Here is a 22,329-nt window from a genome sequence, read left to right as displayed (position 1 = left end):
ATAAAGTAGAATTATTGATAAGCAAAGCAATGATTAGAGACCAGCTAAAAGCAAGTAACATACATGGAGGGGTGGACAAAGATATGGAAACACCATACAAAATGCATGGGATTTTAATCCTTAGCACTGAGCTGCCCTTCTGACCCCTGCTTGGCTGAAAGCTTTCCCGACAAATTTGTGTTTACTTCATCTCTTGCCCTGCTCTGGGTAGTTTTGGGAGCCAACTGGTAACAGCAGCTTAGTGGTTCAAACCCCTGACCAATGGAACATACATGCTGAGGGGCAGAAGTGAACAACTGCCTGAGCAACAATGTCATATTACCTCCACTTAAAATCAGTCTCTACATATCAAAATATGATTTTTAATCCCATGTATTTTAAGGCATGCATTTCGTACAGTGTTTCCATATTTTTGTCCACCCTCTGTAAGTGGTACATTTTAAGATTTAGTACACAGAACAATTGAGTGAAAAGTTTAGTTCACGAGGCAAAAAAGGTGCATTTTGAAAGCTAGATAAAATATTTTCTCTCTCCACTGGAAGATGTTCAAACAAGTTATGATAGAGAGTTTTCAAATTCTGAAGGAAGCTGGGATGGGATCGATTTCTACTAAAGAGAGCACCTGGTGAAAGCCCCCTTATCATAACTGTGGAAATAGGGCATTTTCTGACATGGACAGAAGTTGAGGAACACAAGGGATAAAGGCATAATAAAAAGTGGTTAACGTAAGAGAATTTTTCAATCTGGAAGGAAGCCATCAAGATTCAGAAAAGGGTTTGGTATAATTAGTGTGGCAACTTGCTGGGTTTGGGAACTGATTGTCAATGTACTGACCAGGCAGGCGATGGCAATGAGAAGAGGACTGTTTTCTACACTATACTGACATAAAAACCTGACAAACCTCACCGCAGACTTCTTCAGATGCCAAGGAGTATCCTCTTAATGAATAATCTGAAATGGATTCCATCTGTGGATTACAAGTAGTAACATTTCGGACTAAATATGTCCTTCATTGAGCTAGTAGAGTTAAAAAGGAGTATTGCATTATAGACCCTTATCGAGGAATGGAAATAAACCCATGGATTCCTGGCAAATCCATTGCATATATGCGGTGGGTCAATCTTTGGGAATCCGGATCTCTACTCATCATTCCCGTTCCTGCATAATGTAATTATCCTATTTTACTCTACTAGCCCGATGGACACATTTAGTCCAAAACATTGCTACTTGTAATCTACGTATGGGATCCATTTCAACTTATGTTCAATAAAAGAGGCTACTCATTAGCATCAAGAAGTCTGCGGTGTCGTTTGTCTGTTTTCTACAATATACTGCAAACAAGACTCGAAGGCAGTAAAAAGGAACGCAGCAAGAATTATAATCAAGACACAAGTGCGACCACTAAGATATCTTTGATGTCTTCATGTCAGGGCTGATATGAATAATGGGATGAATATCATTAGTGAAGATTTAAAGGATCATCTTCGCGATTTAATTTAGACCCCCTGGAATTAATGTATTTTTTGTATATCCAGAAAGCCTCTCTTTTCTTTAAGGCTTCAAACCTGTTGCGAACTGTAGCAATTAAAACTGAACATCCAACTATTTATTCAGAACAGTGCCTTTCACCGACCCCGCTATCCTCGCTCTACATTACAATAATGGCACTTACAATTGCATAATTCCACAGAACCAGCAGCTGGCAAGGTAATTAACTGTCCCCTATGAGTGATGTACACTGTCTTTCCAATATTCTATAATACCAAAAAAGAATATGTTCGCTGAAAGAAGGTATTTTAATATGTAGAAAATATTGTGAAGCCCATGATGAGAAGATTTAACCTGGTCTTTGATATTTTTCAATAAATTTCCATTTCCATTGAGCAGAACCAAATATTTTAGTATTACCGAGACAATGATTTAGACAGGACGAATGTTGGGCAAACGATGCCCGCCACTAGTTCCTGGGTGTCCTTGCTCCTGTGCTGTTGCACAGGAGCTAGTAGCGCTGGCTTGCTCACAGAGGGACCAGCAGGGGGGCAGTGAGGCTGCAGGAGATTTCACTCCTCTCATTTCCCCGCCCCTCTCCATTGACTTAAAGGGGTTGTCTCGCGAAAGCAAGTGGGGTTAAGCACTTCTGTATGGCCATATTAATGCACTTTGTAATATACATCGTGCATTAAATATGAGCCATACAGAAGTTATTCACTTACCCACTCCGTTGCTGGCGTCCCCGTCTTCATGGCTCCGTCTAATTTCAGCGTCTAATCGCCCGATTAGACGCGCTTGCACAGAAGGGTCTCCTCCCTTCTGGTCGGACAGGGCACGAGCGGCGTTCTGGCTCCGCCCCTTCTACGTGTCATCGCGTAGCTCCGCCCCATCACGTGTGCCGATTCCAGCCAATCAGGAGGCTGGAATCGGCAATGGACCGCACAGAACCCATGGTGCACCATGGGAGAAGACCCGCGGTGCACCATGGGAGAAAACCACGGTGCATCATTGGGAAAGGACCGGCGGCCATCTTTAAAAGAAGAAAAGAAGATGCTGCGCGAACTGGGAAGGAGGTAAGCGATTTTTTTTTTTTAAATTACAAACGGTATTGATTTTAACGGGGCAGAATGTGGGGGTAGGTTGAAAAAAAAATAGCATTTCGCCACGGGACAACTCCTTTAACGTAGTAGTCGTTCAGTACTGAACGGCTGCTATTTACACTGAACATTCAGCTCATCGCCCATCGTTTATGCTGCAAAAACTATGGGTGATGAGCTGATCACTCATAGTTCAGTGTAAATAGCAGCCATTCAGTATTGAACAGCCACTATGTTAAGTCATGGAGAGGGGCGGGGGAGCGAAAGGAGTGAAATCTCCTCTAGCCGCCCCACTGTGAGCCAGAGATACTAGCTTCCATGTAACAGCACGAGAGCTAGTATGTGCAGGGACGAGCGTAGGACATCGCTTGCCTGACATTTGTCCCATCTAAATGGACCTTAACGTGGCATCTCAATTAAAAAAATTTCTAATTGAAAAAAATATATATACAAAGAACTTTATTTACAAAGGTATTTTGAAACAAAATACTGTGGAAGTTGGGGTTAGTAAGGGGGTGCCCTCAAAGAAATTAGATGCAGCAGAGACCAAATACAAAAAGGGTCTCACTTTCAAAAGGACTTAGCACATCTGTTAATTTCACACCTGCCCGTTTATTTCAATTAAAGTGGTTGTCCCTCCAGGAATCGCATTATGCTATTTTACAGGTGATTCCACGTAAACGGCCTCCATAGACATTAATGGAAACGTCCGACTCGGAGCCTATACGCAACTAATATTGCATATGGCCTGTAGGTACCTGCGTCATCGCTTAGAGACAGTGCGGGAAATACAAAAAAAAACCAAAAAAAAACTGTGCCACACACAACTGTCTGCTAGTTTCCACAATTATCCGCAATAAAGGTTACTGCTGTAGGCATGGTCACCATCTGGGCTCACAGACGGAATCCACTGCGGGCCTCCTGCAATAAGAATCCGACCCCCCTCATGTGAGCCCAAGCCTTAAATGTAGCCCATAATTATAACATTTTGTATTTACAATTATTTAAAAAAAATGTTTTTATCAGTAGATATTCCAGGACTAATGTTAGAATAGCGCCACCTACTGTTTATACTGGACAGCAAAAGTAATAGACAGAGGAGTCCTGAATCATATATGACCCGATATATCACTGGAGGACAAAGTGGCCGGGCTCAGGCCCACAGATTTTGACCATGTATTGTGAGCAGAGTCGCTAGAAAAATCTATAATGCTTGGACAGATCAGTGGCAAAAGAAGACCCGGCCGCCAAAGGACACGATGGCTGATACTGGCATGGATATCACACAACTGGAAGAAGCAGTGAAAAACCAAAAAACATGGGAGGGAGCCTTTAGGGTCGCCAAGGTTGTGCACGACTATGCGGCTAACAACAATACTGTTTCTATTCTGTGTCCAGCTCAGTAAATGTTGCAAGGTGGTCATACTGACTCAGTCTCGTTTCTGTGTACTCCACTGGGTATAATAGTGGAATCCCTGTTGTGGGGAGTGGCTGCTTTTGAAGTTTCAAAATTTTCTCTGCTTGTCAGAAGAGATATTCTCGCAGCAGAACCCGACCCGAGCGCCTGCAGAGAGCAGCATGGAACTCACCCGCTCCCGCAGCTCCGGCTCTTTCATGTGCCGGGCAGCCAGCGCATGCGCAGAGCGGAGCAGGGCAGTGACGGAAATAGAGCATAGCACGGTTTGTTTTCTGTGTGGGATTTCGCGCAGACAAACCGCGGCCGTCTGAATAGGATTGCATATTGTAATGCAATCCTATGCAGGCATGTACGGGCGGAAATTCTGTGGGAAATCCCGCCGCGGAATTTTCGCCCATTTGCAGGCAACCATAATGAGCATCTCCTCCAGCAAATTTTAAATCAACATGTTTTTTATTAACGGTTTCAAAAAGAGAAACTTTTAAATAAACAAAAACCACCACCATTACGGTCTCCTTTTCCCACATGTGACTTTCCCCTTTCAATCAGAATCAAGTTGACAAGTACAATGTCCATCGTGCGGATAATTAAGTCTCTCTATAAAATCCAAGAGTTGTGTGTGTCGTCATTCTTTGCATACCAAAAGTGTTTCAACATCAAGTTCAATATTCACAACACATACCAAGGGGGGAGCTACCCAAGGTACAAATCCTTGCAAGTGTCTCAACTATCAAGTTCTTCCCAAAGCTATACCAATAATTTAACATATAGCACAAATCCAGAGTGATGCCCCCACAAACTGTGTCCCCCTGGGTGTCCCATAGGTATGTCATGGAAATTACATTTGGTGACAGCTATATCCCCCTCCAATTTTGAAGAAATTAAATTGACTGAGCCCAGCCATTAATATCACTTTACTATGATGGCTTCCACTAAATCATCTCACACCAGGTTGTATCTATATATTACATGACAAAAACATGGCCACCGGCGGATATTTCAAAGTTTTGACATCTACCATCGAAATGGAGAATCAGAATACAGTAAAAAGTGCCCATACACAGACTAAAGTTGAAAAAAATAGACGATTTTAACCAATAGGATTGACTGTCAGGTGAAGTTTAACAGTAAACGATATTTAACCAACCAGTAATATTGACTTTCTTCCTGGTGGCCTCTCCCCCCCATCCAGATTGTACAGATATTTAACTACAGTATTTCTGCCTATAGTTTAAACAGTTAATCAAATTTTATTCTTTGCCAACATGAACACATTGACACCGGAGCAACTTTTTGGATAATGTGGACCAGTGTATGACAGCTAACTTTCTCAGCCATATCTGTGCACCCAGGAAGGAATAGTAGCATCACAGGCTGTAACAAACATTGCCTACATAGTAGAACAAACCACCACAGAAATAGTTGTCACACCAAACAACTGCATTTTCCAAAATATATTTTGATGGACAAGTTTCCTACCGGCAGTTTGGGCCTCAGATATACAAGAAAAGAAAAAAAAAGGAAGAGCTCCTGACTTAAGCTGTTTCCAATGCCCATAGCAACCAATCACAGCATAGCTTTCAGTTTACCATCGCGGTTTTTCAAATGAAAGCTGAGCTCTGATTGGTTGCTATGAGCAGAGATTTTTTTGTCAAGACAGTTTTGATAATTGAGGCCCAAAGTGCAGAGGATGTCCATGAGGTTACCATAGCAACTAATAAGATGACTAACCAGTTTGACTCCTGTAGGTAACCTGCAGCAGAAATTAGAAGTCAAAACCCAATTGGTGGCTATAGGGAACTGCTGAACTATAATCTCCACTGACCTCCACTTTATTTAGTTGGAGGTAAGGCGTTCAGTACAAGCAGTGAATCTTGTGCCCAAAATAAAACTTATTATGGATATATTCTAAAATATGGGAATTGGGATTTTTTAAGAAAAGCTTACAAACCAGGATAACAAATATAATACAGATGTCCTCCACTATGTCCAAGTCATGAAGGATCTGTGTTTTTTGGGAACAATTCTGCCATTTGTTTAACATTTTTTCTTTACGTCGTTCACCTTGTGGGATAACATACTTTATCATCTACATAGTATAGGCGATTACTAATATGGTGATACCAATGGTTTATTTTTTCCATAGAAAAGGCAAATTATTTTTTTTCGTGTTACTTTTAAAGACACTTCATTCATCCTTTAACTATGCAATACTTATGTAGTGCAGTGTAATATACATTTGACAACTCTTGTAGGCCGAGTATAACAGGTTGGCTTGCATAGCAAACTCGATGGTCTACATCAGGCCTCCGGTTGCCATGGTAACCCATCAGCACCTTGCCATCATATCGCAAGATGCTGACGGGTGAAGGGGAAGCCCCCCCCCCCACCCCCCCTCTTCCGACCAACCGCTTACTTGCCAAATTAAATGGTTGGATGGTTCTCTGCCCCCGGGCCCTTAGACCAGGGGCCCTGCTGTTAATAGACGGTTAAGCCCCAGCTTTCCCCAGCATGGGATTCTCATGCCGGCCTTAGAATAGAAATACGTTTTTATGGCTGCCAGGCTTAGAGCCCCTTAATGACAGCTATAAGAAAACATATGGATGGTCGCTAAAGGGTTAAATAACGGAGACCGTCTCATTGCAAATACGACATAGAAACTAGATATGCAGATCCAAACGCACTCCATACCCGCATATTAGCCTTTTACACCCCACCTCTACTCAAGCCAACCTAAAAAACCAATCACAGTGAATCATCCAACCCAAATAACCAATCACCGTGAATGAGTAACTACAAACAACCAATCAGGTTGCGAATGGTGCGACTTCTACAGCTGACAGCAGAGTAATGGCGAGGCAGACAAGTGTCACATCCCGAGCCCTTCGACAGACTACTACAGATGCGGAAGTATTGCAGTGTACTGTACAAGGGATCAGGTGATTGCAATTTCAAATTTTCACAGTTTAAAAAAAAAAATTTTAACTCTCACCCTGTCTTTTCTGTAAAACAGGTTAGTCTATTTTGGGAAAATCTCGTTTTATAAAAGGTAAATAACACAAAATTAATTAATTCCTGCATGTATAGAATCACCATTCCATCCCACATTTAGATATTCATTTAAAAAGTCCTAGCTCGCAGACATTTTCTAAAATCTACTTGCCCATGCCGAAACTCTTAAAGCTACAGGACGTAGTGTTACATCATGGTGGTTAGGGGTTTGTATGAAGGGGGAATTGGGGGTTGATCCTGCTCCATAAAATGCGAGTGACGGCTGTTTTTAACAGCAGTTCCTAAATAGTACAGAAAAAAAAAAGAATATATAAAATTTGGTATTGTAGTAATTGCACTGTGCTAAAGTGATATCACTGTTGCTGCAGTATGGACACTGTAGAAACATGAACCCCACAAGGATGTTGAATTTTTTTTTCCATTTCACTCCACACATTAAATAGTACCGTTGAAAAATACAACTCAGTCCACAAAAAACCAACCCCTCAGACAGAGGCGTAACTTGAAGCTCCTAGGCCCCAATACAAAACCTGTAACAGGGCCCCCAACAATAATGCTTTATTCATAGTTCTGGGCTCCCTATATGGAGAGGAGAGGCCTTATGGGCCCCCTGAGGCTCCTGGGCCTGGGTGCAACCGCATCCCCTGCACCCCCTATAGTTATGCCAGTGCTCAGATAATTACATTCTACAACTTTAAAAAAAAAAAACTTTTGAAAACCTTTTATTTCCTGGGCAGGAAGAATAGTAGCAGTTAAAATGATGGTTTCTACCATGCATTACCTACTTTTTTAGGACTTTAGGGACTGCTATCCAAAATTCCTTCTTTGCCAAGCTCCTGACCATCCTCAATAACTTTAGGCAACTCTCACACATGTGCTTTTTAGGCCTCGTTCACATGGGCTACAAATCGCATTTATGAGAAGCCCATGATTTCCTATGGGTTATTTCACACATGCGATATTGTGCAGCATGCGACAATCAGACACAAACAGCTCGCGGGTCCCGCTATATGCACGCGACTCGTGAGATTTTGTAGTGCACGATTCCCTATTAAGCCTTCCTCTCTGTTGCATCGCACGGAAACGCAATTTTCGTGCAGTGCAACTTTGACAGTAGGAAATCCTACTGCCAAAGCTAAAATTTAAGCCCTGGCTGCAGAAATTCACATACATCACCTGTCCCGCGCTGTCAGCCTGGCCGCATCTTCTCCCCGGGTCCCTAGCAGTGGTGGTCTTCTCTTCTGGCCGGGGATTCAAAAATCCCCGCCTCCTGGAAGCGCTAGCTGCGATTGGCTTATGCTTAGCCAATCACAGCCAGCGCTCGATGAATGGCAGTGATTGAACCAATCACAGCCATTCATCGAGTGCTGGCTGTGATTGGCTGACGCTTTGAAAAAAAAAAAATGTAACTCTTCAGGTGCCCCTTCTCTGGAGGAACTTTATTCTTATAGATGTGTTACTAAAACTTCCACATTTTCTTTCTGGATCCTTAGACAGAATCCCCTATAATTCTTCACATGGTCTTTACTGCTCCATTAATGAGAATGCATTGCTGCTGTCAGGTCCATTGGCTATACAGGACAATATGGGGCATTATCGCAAGCTGTTCATTCTGTGCTTGTCCTACCGTTTCCTTTTATGTTGCACTAAGGCTTAAGGCCGGGCTCACACGATCATATAGTAGTACACTGCGTAACAATTTCAGCATCTTACCGGCGTACGGAACTACGTATCCCTGGGTATTTTTACGTTTTTGCACACATATGCCTGTGCATGTACAGCGTCCTGCACTCACTTCTCGGTTTCTTCTTTTTTTTTTCCTTAGAATTTCCTTCTCATGTCCCCAAGCAACATTGGTAAAAAAAACGACACACATACGCAATGTAATTGCATATGCACTGCATTTCAAACGCACCCATATAGAGGACAATAGGTCTCATGCGCGTGTAATATGCGGTAAAATAGAACATGCTTCGTTTTTCTTAGTTTTTTTTAAACACACATAATTCACATAAGTGTGAATGGAACAATGAAAATCAAAGAATTTTCACTGACTCCATTCACCACGTATTACGGTATGTTCATGTATATTGCAAGCGTAGTACAGTACACAATGACATTACGTTGAAGTGAGCCCACCCTTACAGTGCAGCGCTGCTATCTGACTATTATTTAGCTAGATAATACATCATGCAAATAATACATGGCTGAATTGCGCTCATGCCAGCCCGGATTAATACTTCTCTCTCTTCCCTGTATACATATACATTTATTAAATGGACACATTCCATTAAATATCGTGATATGTTTACCGAGTCTACTAAGGCCACTCTCACACTAGACGCTTTTTACCGCTGAGTCCCGAATGCAGACATGGGGTGCGTTAAAAAACATTGTAAAAACACGACACGAAATCATGGTAAAGTGCTGCAGTTTTGCGCTACGTTTTCTGAACGCATATGCGAGAGCAGCCTAAGCTCTAGACTTGGAATGTTACCTTTCAAGTCTGTTATGCTAACTCGTCTTAAAATAATTTCAATAAAGAAATTAATTATATATAATAAATACACCTCAATCAGCCAGTGGAGCAAAACAAAAACTATTGCAAAAAAAAAACTTCTTTTCAAATAGAAATTTTTAATTTTTATTGGATTAAAAAAAGGATTAAAAAAAAAACCCACCCCCCAAAAATAATTAAAATAAAACACATGCCATGAATATCCAACGACACACCGCAGTATCTTGGCTGTGTTTTTGCATCCGTAGTATGGACGGGTGTTCCAGCCTAACAGAACTCCGAGGATCATACAGGGTTATGATAAGTCTCCATGCAGGTGTGTTTTGTAGGTCCACATAAGCGATGGTTTAGGGTCAACATCTCATGTAGCCCTAACATTCAAAGTGGCACAATCATGTCACTGTAGAACAACTACAGATTAAATGTCTTGGCCCAGAGACATGCTGACCCCGATTCTGCAGTATCACATCAATCTGTTCCTCCTTTCTTACTGGCATCGATTATGTAGACCTACAAAAAACATGCAGAAAAAAAACAAAACAAAAATACAGTTGTGCGTCATCAGCCTTGGGATGCATTCAGGCAAGCATGTTTTTGTGCATACATACATGCTGACATGACCACGCATGTATTGGAACCATTAGTTTCCTATGGTGTGTTCACATGTTCGTGTTTTACAGGCATGCAAAACGCACGTATCTGCAAAACATAAGACATGCACGCAACGTAGGTCCGTGGTGCGTGTCAATATATCCAGCGGGGGATCCCCCTGTCACTGAACACTGTGATAGCACTGTCACAGTGTTCAGTGACAAGGGGACTCAACACACAGTAAAGAATCCACACAGCTGTGGCAGAGGATTGCGAGGTTCTCCCATTGAATTCGAAAAGCACCAGGATGCCGGCACCCCCATGGTGACTTTTGGGAAATGGCTTGAAATATAAGCCCTTCCCCTGGAAATCAATCCTAGTTGTAGTAAAAAAAAATTATATATATAAAATATATATATATATATATATATATATATATATATATATATATATATATAGATTTAAAAGGGCTGCTGAAAGGGCTGCATCTGATTGGCTGAGTGCTCAGCCAAACATTGAATAACAGCTGAGCGCTACCTGTGATTGGTTACAGCGCTCAGCCAATCAATGAAATCAAACAGAACGGAGGCGAGCTGAGCTGAGCTCAACTGAATTGGAATCATTGTTTCCCCATTTGGCTGCTCCTCAGATGTGAACAAGCCCTAAATTTGGTATCACCGCATTTGTACTAACCTGCAGAATAATGGTAACAGTCATTTTTGCCACAAGATGAATGCTATAGAAACAAAACCCAACACAATGGTGCAATTGCGTGTTATTTCCCCATTTCATCCCACTTATAGATTTTTTTTTTAAGTTTTCAATATATTAAAAAGAGTTATTAAATTTAGAACTATTTTGCGTTAACGATCTTGAGTGTGCCGTTGGTCTAGTTTCATTAATGCATATATTGAACAATTGTTCCACTTGGTGTGCTGTACCATTCCCTATGGAATGGTACTTCTTTCAAGTGCCAACCTCTGGGGCACACTATTCACATTAGCCCCTCTCTCCTGTGCGCACCCATGCACAGCTCGCATGCACTCTTTACCTTCTTGCTAAGCCTCAAACCCCCTCATGTCACTAACAAAAATAACAGTCATCCTCATAAATCTCCTAGCCATCTGCTAACCCTCTCTATCCTGCTGCTACTAGCTGCTGGGGATAGCTCTCCCAATCCTGGCCCACCCTCCACTGCTCCTACCTATCACCCCCTACCTGACTCACGAATAAAATCCCCAAGCCCAACTGCTAGCCCATGCGAACCCTCCCCAGACTCCTTTAAATGTGCGCTCTGGAACTGCCAGTAAGCATGTAATAAACTCCCCACCATCCACGACTTTTTTACTGCTCAATCTTTAAGTCTGCTCGCTCTCACATCCCCCCTGTACCCTCACTCACTTTTCCATCATTTGAAGTACATATGCTACGGCTTTTCCGTCCGCTGTCCATGCGAGTAGCAGTTATCTACCGCCCCCCAGGTGCTCCTCGCCTGTTTTTGGACCACTTTGCTGCCTGGCTCCACCACTTCCTATCCTGCGAAATCCCAACCCTCATCTTAGGTGATTTTAACATCCCCCCTAACGACCCCAACTCCCCATCTGCCTCTCAGCTTCTTTCGCTCACCTCCTCCCTTGGTCTCTCTCAACTCACAGCCTCTCCCACTCACAGGGATGGCAATACTCTTGATCTGGTCTTCCTCCGGCTCTGCTCTGCTTCCAACTTCACTAACTCTCCTCTCCCGCTCTCAGATCATAACCTCCCTTCTTTCTCTGTTACGCTCCCTAACATCTCTCCAGACCCACCTACCTACCGTACCTACAGGAACCTTAAGGCCATTCACACCCAGGACTTTGCTGAATCCCTATAGTCCTCTCTGGCCCCCCCATCTCTCTCCTCGCCTGCCCCAACCTGGCTGCAGCTCACTACAACACCGCTCTCAAACATGCCCTGGATGAAGCAGCGCCCCCCAGGACCCGAGCCATCCAATGTAGAATGCGTCAACCCTGGCTCACGCCTCAAACGCGCTTCATCCGGCAGTGCTCTAGAAGTGCTGAACGGCTGTGGAGGAAATTGCAAACGGCCGCAGACTTCCTCCACTACAAATTCATGCTCAGAACCTACAACCTCGCCCTCCACCACGCCAAACAAGTCTATTTCACCTCTCTAGTCTCCTCACTATCGCACAACCCTAAATGGCTCTTTGATACTTTTCACTCCCTTCTCAGCCCTAAACCACAGCCCCCTGTGACAGATCTCAGTGCTGTAGAGCTGGCTGCTTACTTCAAAAAGAAAATTGATGACATCCGTCAGGAAATAACTTCCCAATCCCAGACTAGCCCTGACCCTAATCTTGTCAACCCAGCATCTAGCTCCTGCTCACTGTCTGTACTCAGACCAGCGACAGAGGAAGAAGTCTCCAAATTGCTCTTCTCTGCTCGCCCCATCACCTGCGCTAGCGACCCCCTCCCCTCACACCTCCTCCGTTCCTTCTCCCCAGTGGTCATCTCCCATCTCACCACTATATTCAACCTCTCTCTGACCTCTGGCATCTTTCCCTCTTCTTTCAAACACGCCATCATATCCCCACTGCTAAAGAAGCCAACTCTGGACCCGACTGATGCTGCCAATTACCGACCCATCTCAAACCTCCCCTTCATCTCCAAACTACTAGAACGCCTGGTTTACTCCCGCCTTGTAAGCCATCTATCAGAGCACGCTCTCCTAGACCCCCTACAGTCTGGCTTCCGACCTCAACACTCGACAGAAACTGCCCTTACAAGGGTATCCAATGACCTACTGACAGCCAAATTGAGGGGCGATTACTCCCTACTGATCCTCCTCGACCTTTCCGCAGCATTTGGCACTGTTGACCACAAACTCCTCCTCAGTATGCTATGCTCCATTGGCCTAAAGGACACTGCTCTCTCCTGGTTCTCCTCCTACCTATCTGACCGCTCTTTCAGTGTCTCCTTTGCTGGCTCTACCTCCCCTCCTCTTCCCCTTGCTGTTGGGGTCCCCCAGAGCTCGGTCCTCGGCCCCCTTCTTTTCTCTATCTACACAGCCCCTATTGGACAAACCATCAGGAGATTTGGCCTCCAATACCACCTGTATGCTGACAACACCCAGCTATACACCTCTTCCCGTGACATCTCTGCACCTTTACTCCAAAACATTCACCAACTGTCTGTCTGCTGTCTCTAACACCATGTCCTCTCTCTACCTAAAACTAAACCTCTCTAAAACGGACTTACTGGTATTTCCACCCTCCACTAACCGACCTCATCCTGACATCTCCATCTCAGTGTGTGGCGCCACCCTAACTCCTAGACAACATGCCCGCTACCTTGGGGTCATAGTCGATTCTGATCTCTCCTTTACCCCCCACATCCAATTTCTCGCCCGAACATGTCAGCTGCACCTCAAGAACATCGCAAGAATCCGCTCTTTTCTCACTGTGGACACGTTAAAAAAAAGCTTACTGTTGCCCTCATCCACTCCCGGCTCGATTATTGCAACTCGTTGCTGATTGGCCTCCCCTGCACCAGACTCTACCCTCTCCAATCCATCCTGAATGCGGCAGCCAGGCTCATCTTCCTGTCCAGCTGCTACTCGGACGCCTCTGCCCTGTGCCAGTCACTGCACTGGCTGCCCGTTAAATACAGAATTCAATTTAAACTCGCTACCTTCATCTACAAGGCCCTCTACAGCGCAGCGCCCCCCTAATCTCAATCCATCAACCAGCCCGGGATCTCCGCTCTGCTAACAAAACCAGACTGAGCGCCCCTTTAATTCGAACTTCTCATTCCCGCCCCCAAGACTTCTCAAGAGCAGCAGCGGTCCTCTGGAACGCACTACCAAAGGCTACCCGAGCAATCCAGGACTCACAGAACTTCAGGCGTGCTCTAAATAAGCACCTCTTCAGGGAGGCATACGGCATACCCTAAACAAACCCCTCTGTACCCCACCTGATAACATGCTCCCTGACCTACTGACTGCAATCCCTGCTAGCCATCATAAACCGCTCCTGCAGTCATACTGCTTCTGCCGTCACACGGCTAAATGTCTGACCATTGTCTATGTGTATAGAATCCCTCACTCTCCATCTCACCATACTGTGCACATCTCCAGCCCCTTTACCTTCTGTATCACCCCACCTTTCGTAGAATGTAAGCTCGTTGGAGCAGGACTCTCACCCCTATTGTTTCCATCAATTGATTACTATGTAACCGTGGTTCTGTAATTTTTGTACCTTTGTCTTTCTGTATTCCCCCTGTCTATGTAAGCGCTGCGGAATATGTTGGCGCTATACAAATAAAGTTTATTATTATTATGGAAATGGACATTTTATGTTAACCACAAGCATGCTTGCCATTTTCCCCCCGATATAAAACAAAAGTTGCACTGCTGCCACAGTTTGCACAAAACTGGAACTGAAAACTGTAGTGTGAGAAGGCCCTTAGAGTGCGACTCCAGGTATAATTACTGTTGGAAGCAATGTATAGTGAGAACATTAGCATGCGATGGATGAAGTCAGAGGCATGCAGAGGTACAGTAGGGGCCCCATGCATTAGAATGGTAATACTATGACGACTTTGTACCAAACTGAGCTGTAATGAGACTCTGTACATTAGATCCTAAGTGTGGATTCTGATACCGGTTTACCTGCTGGATTTCACCATTTTGCATTAAACATCCAAATAAAAAAATAAAAAAATCTACTTTCTGCACAAGTTTATGAACTGTGTGTGCTTTGTGCAGCCCTATTCAAACGTATTGCACTGTGCCTTCTTGTGGCTTTTGGTGTAGATCTCCCAATGAAAATCTACAAGTACAACATTCATTGTGGAAACCAGTGAGACCAAACTTTGGCAGACCCCAGGGCATTTACAAAGAACATTAGTCAGAACAGAGGATTAACCTGTTAGGCAGTACTGACTTGAGGGATTTTATCGTGCTGCAAAACGCACTAAATTGGTGCAGAAATAAAACCCATTATTTGTAATATAAGTATTTACATGTACAATATTTCTCCAGCAGGATGTCCTACTTTTGGGCGATACTCCGCTTACCGAGTCTACTAAGGCCCCAAAAATAAGACAGTGTCTTATATTCATTTTTAATTATAAGGATTTCCCTTTTTTTAGATGTGTAGCTGCCTGGATACTATTTAAATTGACTTTTATTAACTGTAAGCAGGGCTTAATTTGGGAGTAGGGCTTATATTTTAAGCATACTCAAAAATCCTGAAAAATCATTTTGCATCCTAAAATCCTGGAAAATCAGGGTAGGTCTTATTTTCAGGGAAACAAGGTATCACCCATTGTTTCCTATGGGAGACAAAAGGAAAAAAAAAGTCACATTGCACTTACATGATAAGTAGGATTCAATTAGATTTTTACTATTGAAATTACTGGAATAGGCGATTCCCCCCCCCCCCCCCCACGTGACTTGTACAGTGATTCTATATGTGGTTTTCACAAAACGCATCGTAGTTAAAGAAAAATTATATGTTTACAAGTACAATATCGATCTCAGTTCTCAGACCAAATATCACACTCGTCAGTTTTTTTTTTCTCTAACTTAGACTCTTATTATAGAGAGCCCTTATTATCCAAGTGCCCTTAGGAGCAAAAACAAGGCGTTTTGATGTACACCAATGAAAAGTTGGGACATGCATGAGAAACAGATTTATGAAAACTGTCTAAAAGACGCTGGCCTTCTATATAAAGACATTTACAACATATTTCTGTTTAAAATTGCGCAAGAATTAAGGCACACAGTGTTATAGACAAATTCACAAATAGTTTGCACCAAAAAGGAAGAAAAGGATCGGACAAGCTTGTCAGTTTTTTCCCCCCTGAAAGTGGGCAGGGTGAGCTTCTGTCTATATTTCTGACATGTTTATGAAGCGTTAGTACAACCAATTGTCAGTAAAAAGTGGCACTGATACTTACACCGTTGGTAGCTAACCCGGAATTCATGGCTACATGGAACAATGACACGGTCCTGTCCCTACCTGGTCCCATGATCCCGCGAGTCCGAGACGTGATGTCACAGGAGGGAATGAAGCCTTTGGGGGAGTTCTACAGAGATTCTAGACCTCCTCCGGGAGCTTGGTTAAATTATATGCAGGTGAGGGGGTACGTGGAGTCCCTGACGCCAGGCCGGAACGGAGGACGACAGTTGACGCCATTTGAGCATCTCTGTATGATGTCGTCCCCTATCGAACATGGGATCTCAGTAATTTATAAAATGTTGCTTGACGGAGGGACAGAGGACTCTCTCCCTAGTTACTCGGGCCAGTGGGAACGAGAGATGGGGAAACAGTACTCCAGAACAGATTGGCAGAGGGCCTTCCTTCTCTTGTCATAAAAGTACCAAATTCAGGAACAGAATTTTAAGATACTCTCTCGCTGGTATAGGACACCGATGAGGCAAGACCAGATGGATGTCCAGGTCTCCCCGGAGTGTTGGAGATGCCAGAATGGCCCTGCATCAATGATACATATCTGGTGGCAATGTCCAGCCGTCAATAGTTTGTGGAGCAGTGTGGAATTGCTGTATAACGCTATGACCAGGTCAACAGTATCCATAACAGTTGAGATGGCCCTTCTCTTAGTGCGTCCAGGGCCAATCGCCAAAGTTAAGGCAGACCTATTACGTCGGATCATATTAGCGGTGAGGATGTCGATCCCGGGCTTATGGAGATCCCCCTCCTCCCCATCAAGGATCACATGGACAGAGAAATTAAATCTGCTCATGAGATATGAGGAGAGTACTGGGGACGAACAGGAAAGGATCGGATCCTATGAGCATTGGAGCCCCTGGATAGCCATGAGGGCTTCAGACACTTTCAAAGTTTGGCTTGAAACGGGTCGACTGGACTACTAGCGAGCTCATCACATCACTTGAGCAAGGTCGTAACCCCCATCCCCATCCCTATCTCTCCTTTCACTCTTTCCTAGCCTCCCCCCCCCCCCCCAGGTTTGTTCTGTTCTCATGGTACTGAATTTTGCTGTGTTTTTTTTTTCTTCTAATCCTATTATTTTGTTTAGTTTTGATTTTGGATATTGTGAGTGGCCTGGAGGGGTAAATGAGAATTCCAAAAGATCACCAGTAACGAGCAACATCTAAACTTGTAACGCATAAGCCCCTCAGTTTGACATACATTACTGTAAAGCTGTTGGTTATTTGAAAATGACAATAAAATAATAATTGAACTAAAAAAGTGGCACTGATAAAGCCTATTGAAAGTTGGTGTAAATGAAGAGGCAAATTCGTGCCGTACACTCGTTTTGACGCAGTTTTTGGGACAAACACTACATGGATGGGGGGGGGGTCTTGATTTTGCCCACATTTTTGTTTTATCATCATTATTTTGACTGCTGACTAATTATTTTATATTAGTAGATGACGCAGAATCAAGTTTTTGGAGTAAAACATATTTGCGAATGCAGACTGTGACAATTTAGGCGCACAGTGGTAGATGGAAATTGTTGCATTTCATGGCGCAAAGTAAACTATACGGATAGGGTGTTTTTTTATGTTTTTGCCCCATTTTATGTGTTAAAGTCTGCAATTAGACTGACTAATTTTTTAATATTAATACAGAAAGCAGAATATAATTTGTGGTGCAAAACATTTTGTAATACAAATTTTTGACACACGCTGTACTGCTATGTGAAGACTGGAGGGTTTTTTTTGGGGGGGGGGGTGGAGCTTGGAGCACATGCATGAGTTATACTAAAAAAACTACACTATACTGCTACTGTAAACGCTACATATTTTCTGCACACAATTCCATTGTAGAAGATATGCAGCATTTAGACCACGCCTGGATCTACCCTTACGTTGCATTCACGGATTTTGCTATTGATTCACAGCAGACTTCGCTCCATTCATCTGAAGGGGTTAATTAGTGGCAACAATCTGTATCACATAAATTGACCTGCTGTAGAAGTAAAATCTACACTGCAGGTCAATTTCCGGAAGCGTACTTTTACACTGAGCGATTTAGCAGGTAGATCGGTCACATTCACCGTGTCGGCAGATGAACACACCCCGATTGATATGGCCATTTAGACTAATAAGTTCTACATGTGCTTTTTTTCATGGAATTGCCCACCAGTTGCACGCTGTGTGCGCATTTGCGTGTTACCCCATATAAATTGCACGAAGACAAATGCAATCACTGTCCAAACCACTGAGATTACCATTTTCACTTTCCAAATTACTTCTTGTAAAAGGAGTGCAGAAAACTTCCACTTTTCTCCAAGTATCTATTTCACTTTATCCAAATAGCAAGTGTACCATTAGGGATTCTTCACACATTCCAAGAAGTTTTGTACGTGCACTTTTTATTTTACATTTTGCACTTTTGTGTTTTTAAGGCCAGATTCACATGGGCATATGTGAATTTGCGCGTGCGTGAGTGCAGCATTACTACAGAATGAACAATGCTTTTCTGCGTGCGGCAAAAGAACTATGCACTGATTGGGATGGCTAATTAGTCTGACTTCCAGATGTGTTTTTTTTCCTGTGCAATTGTGTAGTGTTTCACGCATCTCCTAGCATGTTTTGTACGCAATTGTGCATCCCACTGACTTCTATGGGGACATTTTTGCTGCGCAGGAAAATAGAGCATGATGCTTTTTAATTTTTATTTTTTTTGAGCAAGACCGAAATGCACAGAAAAAAAACATGCGCATGTGAACAAATCCATTCGCGCATGCAAATTTTGCGTACGCAAATACGCCCATGAAAATCTGGCCTAAAACTCTATAGAGATAGAGAAGCCTATAGAGAAAAACACTCAACTGATTCTAAATTGTTGACTATGTAGCCACTAATTTTTTCATGCAGATTTTAAAGTAAACCCCCACTAAGAAGAAGGTATATGCGTGTGAAACTGGCTTTGCACGCCTTTCATACATCTGCAGTGGCGTTTTCTTTTACACATTTTTTCTGCCCCCAAAAATTACAGCTACGTGTTAGCCTTAGGCCGTCTACACACACCGCATAAGTGTTGCGGGATTTCTGTAGTGGATCTTGCTCTGGAAAATCCGCAATACAGGTCATGAAGGGGAGGTTTCTAAAAATTTTTGCATGTGGAGCAAAACTATAAAAAAAAAGTCCTCAAAAAAATCTGTAGCCCAAATTCTAAACCCACAGCTTGCCTATTTATGTGGCAAATTTCAACTCCTGAAATACAAAGGTTAAAATCCGGAATAGATTTGCTAATAAAATTGCGCCCAAATCCGCGCCATTTAGGTGCAAACTTGGCCACTGCGTACTTGCTGTGGTTTTCTTCTGTGGAAATTCCACAGCCGTTTCACACCTGTAAAAATACCATAATGCTGGGTTCACACGGGGCGGATTTGCCACAGAAATGCCGTGAAGAATTTCCCTGCGGCCGCTAATCCCGGGATTAGCCAGCCACGTGGATGAGATTTGTCAAAAATCTCGTCCCCATGGGACGGCCAATCCGTCACGGCAAAACTGTCATTAGCCAGCGCTGCAGCGTGGATTTCCCGGCTGCAGCAGGTCTATTTTTTTTTTCTGTTGCGGCAGTGCTTTTTCCTATGGGAGCGCCGGCTGCAACGCAAAAGCATGCGGCTAAGTCGCTCCAACACCCGTGGCTCTTCTGCAGTAGAATTGCTTGTGAAAAACAGGCAGCGTTTTACCCTCCAAGCAATATAGGCAAGAATTCAAGAAGTTACCCACAAGCTGCAAAAGAAAACAAAAAACATCAGTAGTATAAGTTTACCTACAGTGTCGATTTTAAATCTGCAGCATGTCAATGGATGCTGCGGATTTCCACCCCTTTCAAATGAAGGTGTGACATCTGCAGCAAACCCACACTGACATCTGTGCCAAAACTGTATCATTCGCTGCAGTTTTTCCCACTGCAGATTTGTTTTACTGTGGCTTTTCCTCCACATCTGGCCATACTGTGAAATCCACATGGTGACGTATGCCAATGCCTACATAGGCAGCAGATTGGTTTTTGCCATTTTTTTTTTAAAGTTTGCTGGTGCCTTATTTTAGCAAAAAGCAACAGGCTTTTGCAATAGTATTTCTAAGAACCTCACTAAATAAAATCTTTCAAGACATTGTATCAAACTGGCCTGTGGTGTGTTTTATGTGTCGGTTTAAAAAATAAACAAAAGTAATGTGAGTGGCAGATTCATGTGCCAGTAGAAGAACTAAAATAAAAAATGCGTTTGGTATTCTCCAAAATTTGACTTATAGGAAGGGGGGGGGGGTCAAATTCAGGAGTAGAAAGCAAAACTGTAACAAAAACAAATAAATACAAAAAAAAAAAATCTTACAGTAAGTAATTGCGGGGAGAACATCAAAATATTTGGAGAAAAGAAACATGGGTTCAAAAAGAAATCTGGTGAACGACAATTCACTGCCTCCATCAAACCATAAAAAAGAGGAAGCGAGGAACTGCAGCACTGAACAGGTTAAATAATCAAAATTAAAAGGACACCACTAGAAGAAAAAAAAACCCATTGTACTGTCATGAAGCAGATGAGTGTAGTGAGAGCTTTAATGTGCGTTGTGGTCTCATCTCCCCTATAAGTGACGTCCCCCCATGCCCCCTGCTCCAGGACCCCCACACACCACCATTCTAGCTGCTGACTTTGCATGAAGTTGTTGATCTCATTTTTTTTTTTTTTTGCCTTATGTGTTGTAATTTGTGCGAAGTCCTGGAGAAGAGGGGAATGAAGAGCCCCAATGATCTAGATATCCATGCACTGCTAAAGTGCAGCTGCCCCCTCCCATGCTCACACATATACACAACATCCTCCTACAGGAATACATTGTTGCAAACTTGGGAAGCTCTTAAAAAAGCCCAGAAGCCCCAGAGAGGCGAGAAAAGCCCCTCAGCAGACAGCCCAGACTCCCCCCTATCTGAGGAGACCCGTTGCAGAGCTTTTCCTTACCCGTCCAGACTTTTTCCAGGCTGATTTGCCGGGCCCGGTGCGCTGCTCTCTCTCCCCTCAGCTCCTCACCCCCCGCCGCTGCTCACTGCCTCATTCCAATATGGCCCAGAGGCCGCCACTGCGCATGCGCCCCGCTCTCCTCCTTCACTCTCTGCCTTCTTTAATTTTTTTTTTAGGGCATTTTTCGCTCTTCCTCCACCCACTTTTTTTCCTCTTTAGCTTTATTTTGCCACTCTCCCCCTCCTTCAAGTCTCCCCCCTTCCACAATCACCGTCTTCAGGGGTGCACTTTTGTTTTTTCTGACATGCCATTCACTAGTAAGGTGCCTTGGAAGTGTCGTTTAATCACAGGAAGTGCTCTAAATGTCTAGTTTCTACACCAAATCCTCAAGAAAGGAGAATCTGGGGCCAAAACAGGAATTTGGAGTGAAGAAGTAATGTTGTGGATTGTTTACAAATAAAAGTATAATAACAATAATATTATATATTCGAGGTGACATTATTTCCCAAGAAGTTCACTTTGTCTGGAGTGTCTTGCAGGAAAATGCTGCTGGGAGAGAGAGGCTGATGTCACATGCAGGGAGCTTTCACACGTGCGCAATATTGCTGCAACACGCACCTTATATCGACATCCGGAAAAATCGGACAGCTATAACGCATATTATTTTTAATGGTTATATTCACGTGTGCGATTTTTTTTTAAAAGAGCAAAAAAAAGTGCAGCATGTCCAGTTTTGTTGTGATTTTCGAAGAAAATCGTCCATTCAAGCCTATGGGTAAAGTTTAAAAAAAGAAATTGCACTTGTTTGATGTGATTGCAATCCATTTTTATCGCATGTAACCATGGTAACACAAAAAAAGGGTGCAGAACCTGGAAAAGTGCAGAACCCGTCATACGTTTCTTTATGCTCATAAAATAGCTGATGCAAAACGGATTCAAATTTCACGGGAAAAAAATCTGAAAAACACGTGGCACAAAAAAAAAATGGGGCTATTTTTCAGGACTGCTAAAAAAAATAGTCTGTGTGAATCTACCCTAAGGGATTCTACCCACTAGCGGGTTTTTTTACACTGCGATATCGCAGCGTTTTTATAATTGGACTTTCTAATGTTAAAATCATATCGCACAAAAATTGCCAGTTTGTGCTTTTGCGATTTTTGTGCGATGCGATTTTACCATTACAAAGTCCCATTATAAAAACACAGCGATATCGCAGTGTAAAAAAAAACGCTAGTGGGTAAAAGCCCT

General features: G+C 43.2%; 1 protein-coding gene across 2 annotated transcripts in view; it reads right to left on the bottom strand.

Annotated features, from left to right (window-relative positions):
- SFMBT1 (Scm like with four mbt domains 1) overlaps positions 1-21,190 on the bottom strand; it is an 89,971-nt gene extending 68,781 nt beyond the window's left edge. For both annotated transcript variants that reach the window (XM_066596283.1, XM_066596285.1), the window contains exon 1: positions 21,082-21,190. The gene's annotated coding sequence lies outside the window, so the exon portion shown is untranslated. The remainder of the gene's footprint in view (positions 1-21,081) is intronic.
- Positions 21,191-22,329: the final 1,139 nt, after the last annotated feature.

This window comes from Eleutherodactylus coqui, chromosome 3 (genome assembly GCF_035609145.1).
Source record: "Eleutherodactylus coqui strain aEleCoq1 chromosome 3, aEleCoq1.hap1, whole genome shotgun sequence".
Lineage (NCBI taxonomy): Eukaryota > Metazoa > Chordata > Amphibia > Anura > Eleutherodactylidae > Eleutherodactylus > Eleutherodactylus coqui.
The sequence above is the reverse complement of the archived record's forward strand: the minus strand, read 5'-3'. Positions and strand labels throughout refer to the sequence as shown.